At 44.4% G+C, this 7,701-nt stretch overlaps 1 protein-coding gene across 1 annotated transcript in view; it reads left to right on the top strand.

Moving 5' to 3' along the window:
* LOC307224340 (uncharacterized protein) overlaps positions 1-7,701 on the top strand; it is a 99,557-nt gene that overhangs the window by 13,680 nt on the left and 78,176 nt on the right. The window lies entirely within an intron of this gene.

Below are 7,701 nucleotides of genomic sequence, written 5' to 3'. Positions count from 1 at the left end.
AATGCTCTTTGCTCTAGTCCTCTGTCTGGTGATCTTCCATCCAATACTTCTGTTTCTTTCCCAAGTCCCTTCTGGAGATCATCTTCGTATTTATACAAAAACCTTCCTTTGAAATTGAAGGATAGACCTTGGGGAAATTCCCACCTGAAGATAATTTTGTTCCTTCTCAGCAGGTCAACCAAATCTCTATAGTTAGACCTAAGATCCAAAAGATATTTTGGGACGTCTTTAAAAATTTCCACTCTTGACTGTTGTACTTCCAAAGTCTTCTGATAGTGCCAACCCAAAATTCTGTCTCTCTCTTCTTTAGTTCGGAGGGTGATCAAGCAGTCTCTTATTCTATTCTTCTCTCCCCCTCCTTCTAAGTCTGAAGGCACTCACAATTCTGAACTCCACTTGCTCCAAGTCCAAGTCCCAAAAATCAGCAAATTCCTGCGTGAGAAAATCTACCAAACTTTCCTTCTCCAGTTCAGGTACAGCTCTAATCCTCAGATTTGTCTGTTTTTCTTTGAGCTCAATCATAGAAAGCGTCAGCTTATGGTCATCAAGTTGCCTCTGTAGATGTGGGACTCTCTCTGCCTCCAGTTGTGTTACTTTGCCTTCCACAGCAGCAACTTTTTCCCTGGCTTCCTCTGCGGTAGATTCCTGTATCAATTTCTGGATAGTTTCTGTGTTAGTATTCACCTTTTGTCCCAAATTATTTATACTTTCTGTATTTAAATCAATTTTAATAGTTGCGGCATCCACTTTCGCATTTGTCGCGTCTGCTTTCTTGTTAAGCTGTTCCAATGCGTCATTTATCTTACCCAATGCAGCCGCTAAAGCTTCTTCTGTTGACATTCCTCTTGATTTAGAATGTACTGGTACAGCCGCTGAGGAAGCAGACGGACCTGATGTTGAAGCTCTCCTAGGTTGCTGCCAGGTCTTCCCAGACCTTGTTGTTTTTTCTGGGATTGACTGGTCTATTTTTCCCTTTCCATCTGCCATAACACTTAAAAAATTCAAGGTCAGTCACACATTTCTTATCTTGCAGCTGGGAATTCCTTAATCCAGCTCTTGTGACAGTTTCAAAAGCTTCCTCTAGAGGGAAACAGTTGCTATTTGTAACAGTCCGTAATGTCCCCTTTTAAAATGCAGTTCAAACAGGAAAGTTATTTTCAATTTTCAGTTACTTTTTTTTAAAATCAGACGGAGACAATCAAAACAATGTATCTCTCTTATTTGACAAGCTATCAATGAATGTTCTATTCGCAGTGAATAAACATTTCAAAGCACATCAATCTTACTGGCAGCCCGTTTCCAGGTTCGGAGCAGTGGTATTTTAACCTCCTTCACTCTCTCCTGCAGGCATGTACAATCCAACACTCCCCCCCCCTCTTCTCCTGCTTCCAAGGGGGGTTTGATATTTTTAACAGATGGAAATTTAGTTCTTTACAGTAGACTTTCCAAGACTTTAGCTTGCAGCCTCTTTGCTTCAGTCTATTTACAAAAGGGGAAGGCGGACTTCCTGTTTTGAACCTCCCCCCGTTTGATGCCAAATTAAGACATTTAAAAACCCAATTCTTCACTCTACTCACGGGTAGTTGCTTCAAAATCAAATTGTCCACAGGAAAAAGTCAGTGCTCCCCAGCAACAGCTATGCGGCTTCGCTCCGTGAAAAAAGCAGTCGGTTCGAAGCACCGCACCACTCACTCTACATCACTCCAGATCCCCGAAACCGGGTTTCCCCGCGAGTAGAGGAGGTGCAAAAGGTGCCAGCCGAATCCCACATTCACAGGCTTCACCCGCCTGTGATTTATAGTGGGTCTCCACCTTCGCCGTGGCGGCCAGACCCAGATTTCCACGAAGCAAATTCCTCCCGGTCAGAGGAATTCCGCCATTGCCGATGGTGCTAACCTGGAAGTCCTAAAATTCAAATCTACTACGGTAACTTGGAGGACCATCCCGCCACATTCCATGATAAGACCTTCAATGTATTGTTGGCGACAATTGTATTGTTGACCTGCAGAATTCCTTATTGGAGTTATAACCTCATAGTCAAACAAGACTTGAACTTCATGTTTTCCCCAGAGGTTTGCATGGCATTGGGTGCTAAAAACTCTATTGAACTGTTCATTAAGGAATCATTATATCAATCCAGTTCTACAGTTGGATTTAATTCCCTACCTTTGTCCACAAACACAGACCCACCTCCTATTAAAGGGTTAATAACTCCTTTTTAGTAGTTGGAATTTGGCTTGTTGATTTCAGGTCAGCGAGGCCTAATTCTTCCGGATTAAGAAATCTTCTTTGGAGTCATTCAACAGAAGTTATAGAATAAAGCCACTTCTGACATTAGGAGGAGGTGGTGTTGTGGGCTTCCAGCCCCCGCACAATCAGGGGAATCCTCGGGCCACGTCATCCCCTGAGCCAGCCAATTGGCTGGCTTGGGGTGTGTGGCTTGCCTCATTTAAGGCAAGCGTGGCCTCGGGGTCTCCCTCTTTGGTCTGTGCAGCTGCCGTGGTTGTTATGTAGATGTGTTGGGAGAGGGAGCGTCATCACCTCCCCCAAATATTGAAGGGTAGTCCGGTAAAGGATTCCGGGGGGGGGGGCATGGCCTCGTCCAAAGCCTATGAAGGTCAGGGCCTAAAGTGCCCCCTCGAGTGGTGACCCCGGGGGAGTCACTAATTGATGTGCATCAGCAGGACTCCCCCTACTGGTGGTTAACTCTTCCCAGTCTTCAAGCAAACAGGCTGAAGCCGGATAGTCGGTTAGGACCAATGCCTAAGCCAATACTGCTCTTTACCTGTAACCAATAAAGTTGTGGCCAATATTAGCTTATTAACCTAAACAATGGTGTCATGTGTCTTTATTTATACTGGGGGGAGGTGGGAACTCACCACGCAACTTGAAGGGACAGTACAGTTATATTCTCTGATAGGAGGGTGTTCCTTACCGATTTGGTTATCTTTATTTATAGAGGGGAGTTTCTCCACCTCATCCCTTTGTTTAGCGCACCGACCCCTCTCACTCTCCAGGCTTCAGGAAGCTCCGTGCAACCCTCTGTAGTCCGGCGAGAAGCTGCGCCGGGCTCCCGAGGGCTGCGCAGAGCTGCCTGCACTCCTGGGCTCCGCACAGCTCCACGCAACCCCCCGGAGCACGGCGCGAAGCCACGCCCGGCTCCCGAAGGTTGCGCAGAGCTGCCTGCGCTCCCGGGCTCGGCGCAGCTCTATGCAACCCTCCGGAACCTGGCACGAAGCCACGCTGGGCTCCCGAAGGTTGCACAAGCTCCCAGAGCTTCGGCATCACTCTGCCTCCCGTTCTGGGGGCTGGGGTCGGGGGAAGCTCGGGTGCCTGGCGGGGGGGGGGGAATAATTTTTTCCCCTTTATTCCCCCCCCCAATCTAGGTGCGTCCTATGGGCCGGTGCACCCTATAGGGCGAAAAATATGGTATTTCTTATACAGTCCTTTGGTGACTTCTTTAGCATTTGCCTTTGTCATTTCAGTAATTGCCGGCTGAGTTTGCCTGGCTATCCTTTCAATATCTTTTGAGTCTGAAGCTCTCCCTTGATTTGGAAAGTTTTCCAGCCATGTTGTACGCGGCCCATTGCTTATTGTAAGGAAGTTTTCAATGAGAGTTAATTCTAGGCAGACCATATGAAGCTGATCCTGGAATTCAGTGACTCTCCTCTGTTTGTGTACATTTAGAAATGGCTTGTTGTCTGGGTGGGCTTCTACTAAGCTCAAAAGAATGCCTCTGTATAAGCTTGCCATTTTGCCCCAGTTTATTTCTCAGTTTTGCCTTGTTTATGTTCTCTGCCAAGGCCAATTCTAGGGCCAAATTTATCAAAGGACTTGTATTCCCAAATTCTTGCATGTCCCCTTGCTCGACTCTTTTTTCTTTTTTTTCTTTTTTTTTTATTGGAGGTTTCTAATTGTTTCCTTTTTTTTAATAAAATTTTTTATTGATTTCCAATTTTTTAACATAAACAAAAAACAACATAAAAACAAACACAAAAACTCATATTTTCTTAACCTTATTTCCATAACCCTCTTTTCCCGGACTTCCCCATACCTTTCCCTTTTTGCATCCTTAATTTAGTACCATTATTCAGCAACCCTTCTTAACCAATTAAATATAAATTCATTCTCTTTTTCTATTCCACCCTAAAATTAAACACAATTTTCCACTGCAATTCTACGTCTTCTTTTCCCTCAGCATTTTAACACTCCTCAATTTTATAATAATTCTTAAGATACATCTTAAATTTCTTCCAATCTTCTTCCACAGTCTCTTTCTCTTGGTCGCGGATTCTGCCGGTCATTTCTGCCAGTCCCATAAAGTCAATCACTTTCGCCTGCCATTCCTCCAGCGTGGGTAGCTCTTGTGTCTTCCAATACTTTGCTAGAAGAATCCTTGCTGCCGTAGTAGCGTACAAAAAGAAATTCTTATCCTTCTTCGACACCAGCTGGCCGACCATACCCAAGAGAAATGCCTCTGGTTTCTTGTTAAAGGTGCACTTAAGCACTTTCTTAATTTCACTCTTTTTTCTGTCCTGAAGGGAAAACTGTGTGATTTTACTTTGTCTTCTCCAAGGTTCAGGAGAGCTACTTGTAAAGTTTGGCATAATTCCGTGCTCGCTTCGGCAGCACATATACTAAAATTGGAACGATACAGAGAAGATTAGCATGGCCCCTGCGCAAGGATGACACGCAAATTCGTGAAGCGTTCCATATTTAAAAAAAAAAAAAAAGTTTGGCATAATTCCCAGAGCTTTACAAGCCCTCCTTTTATACACCATATTGGTCAGCCACTTGGGGAGAGAATGGAGCAAAAGCTGAAATCTTAAGCTTACAGAGAGTCCCACAAGAAGTTACATCCATCAAAGTGGAGAGGGGCTAATTGTTTGTTCCTTTTCTTCCTCACCTTATCAGTAAAACACTGACTCTCTCTCAGTGTTTTTCTCAGCCCTCACCACCCCTATCACAGCAGTCTCCCCAACAGTCTCTCAGCTGGGTTTTCTCATCCGGTAAGTTGCAATTACAGTTGTACCTCAGTTTTTGAACAGCTTAGTTCACAAAGAACTTGGAATTCGAACGCCGCAAACTTGGAAGTAGGTGTTCCAGTTTGCGAACTTTTTTTGTAATCCGAATGGGCTCTGTTCTGAGTGTTGCACTTCCGTTTTGAGTGCCACACTTCCATTGCCCACTTGCTTACTTCCCAGCCCAGCCTTCCCTCACTCAGTGCTGGGGCCGCAGGCAACACCCAGAACCAGAGGAGGGGGTAGATGTTGCTGCAGCAGCAGCTGCGGCAGAGGGACCTAGCACTGGTGTGTGTGTGTGTGTGTGTGTGTGCGTTTGTGTGTGTGTGTGTGTGTGTGTGACATCCCTTGCCTGCTCACTTGCTGCCTGGCCCAGCCTTTCTTCACTCAGCGCTGGGGGTGGGGTGGCTGCTGGTGATATCCAGAATCTGAGGAGGGGGTTGTTGATGCTGCAGAGGTGGTGGTGGAGGAGGGACCCAGTTGCGGGGGGGGGGTGGCATCCCTTGTCCACTTGTTTGCCGCCCGGCGCTGGGTCCCTCTGTCACCTTTGTGAGGAGATTTCACCCCTCCCATATTCAAGAACCTCCTGACGAGTCTGCTGATTCTCCAGAGAGGAGGAGCAGTGTACTGCTTTCTACTTATTCAGCTCCAGCACCAAGTCTGTCAGTCAGTCAGTCAGTCAGTCAGTGTGTCGGAGAGAGAAAGAGACTGAGTGTTAGAGATCGTGTGTAGAGATAAGGTTGCTGCTAAGAGCAGCTGCAGACACTCAGTGCAGCATTCATTTATGCTTAGACCTATTTAGCTCTGTATATAGTTTTGTATTATAGTTGTAGTTATAGAATAAAAGAAGATATTCTACAGAGCTGCTCTCCGAGTTGTTTATACACTGCTAGACTCTGCTATACTCTGCTGTGCGATGACTGTATTGTGGAAGTGAATCCGGTGCTCACAACTCTAAGCTGTGGGTCCACAGCACTTTGACCTGTTCCTGTGAAGAAGGTGGTCTCTGGAAGTGCTACCCAGCTCGTCTAGCCCAGTCGGGGTTGAAGTGCATGAGTCCAGTTGGTGACACTGGCTCAAGGGCGATGCTGACACTTTGTCGCCTTATCATACCACAAGCAGGTATGGTTTCCATATTGATTTCCATATCCTTCCAAATCTAATCATCTTGTGTTCTTTAAGGATATCAATTCCCTTAAGCAAATCAGACTGAGAACCCACCTCTTTCTTTAACATCCATTAATAATTTAAATTTAATCCTCTTTCCTCTGCCAGATAAATTTTGATAACTCTTTTTGCCATTGTTTGAAGCAACTCATATTACATTTCACTAGGATTGTCTGAAACAGAAATGACATCTTAGGAAAGATATTCATTTTCACCACCAAAATCATTCCCATTAGAGGAAATTTCATTCTACTCCATCTCTCCATTTCTTCTTTAATCTTACTCCACATAATGATATAATTGTTTTGGATCAGATTAGCATTGTTATTTGTTATCCCAAAACAGTAGCCAGATATTTGACCTTCTTCATCTTAATACTTTCTTGCAGTTTCTCTTTCCCTTGCCAGTCTAAATTTTTTGGGTATCATCTTAGTTTTCTTCTTGTATCGCAATACTGCTTCATTACTTCCAATAGCTTAACCACAGGGTCCACCAGGTTTTCCAAGAACAATAGCGCATCATCTGCAAATGCCTTCAGTTTATAAGAATGGGAATCTACTTGAAGGCATTGTATATTACTATTACGGAAGAACGGAAGATCGCAGCATCCCCAAGGAAATTCACTATGGACTCCCCTCTCCCGTCTCCACTAATTAGATTTGGGACAACTGGACTGTGAGCAAAACAAAAAACAAAAACAAAACAAAACAAAACAACTTCACTTATTGGGAAAATAGTTGCTTTGCCATTGTGTGTAGCTCATCAGGCCCTGGAGATTTGAATTCATTCAAAGTAGCTACTGTAGGTGTTCCCTTGCCACTTATTTCCCTTTCTTGGGCCCCAGTTCCTTCCTTCCATTGTTCATTCAATTCTCTCCACACTAGGCACTGTTTTCCTTTCGTGCGAAAACAGAGGCACAGGAGGTTGCATGCTACAATAGTGTGGCAGGAGAGGGTGGAAAGTGTGGCAGGAAGATTCAAGGACAATCAAAGAAACATTTCAGCATTTGAGTGTAGTATAATCAAGTATTGTATCGTATTCACCTCCTCCAGTGTATTCTAGCCAATTTCATGCATATATCTTTTTCCTGCTGACACTACTGCAGTGATATTACAACAGGTGTCAAGGATAGGAAGTGGCACCCAGACACACAGCAGCTGCTGCTGACAGCGAACACCTGATGCTCTACACAAAGAAGCGCCTGCTTGATCATGGCACCCACAAAGAACAGCAGAGCTCTTTCTTGGCATTTCCTGGTAGTTGGTCACTGAGTGTTAGTTTTGTTCTGACTGCTGTGGTGGCTGAAATTTAGATGACTATTTGGAAGGTTTAGCTGTTGTTAGTTATTCAGGCTAATGACTTCATCAAATTGATAAATGTATGAATGAACAAAATGTGCATCAATTTTTAAATAAATAAATACATGACAGTTCAACTTCTGTCCCCTGGGTGATAGAAAAGCATTTCTACACTAAATGCTTCAGGAAAGAGAGGGCTCTGATCCTGTTAGATA

This window comes from Podarcis cretensis (genome assembly GCF_951804945.1).
Source record: "Podarcis cretensis genome assembly, chromosome: 9".
Lineage (NCBI taxonomy): Eukaryota > Metazoa > Chordata > Lepidosauria > Squamata > Lacertidae > Podarcis > Podarcis cretensis.
Note: the sequence above shows the minus strand (reverse complement) of the source record. Positions and strands in the feature narration are given on the sequence as shown.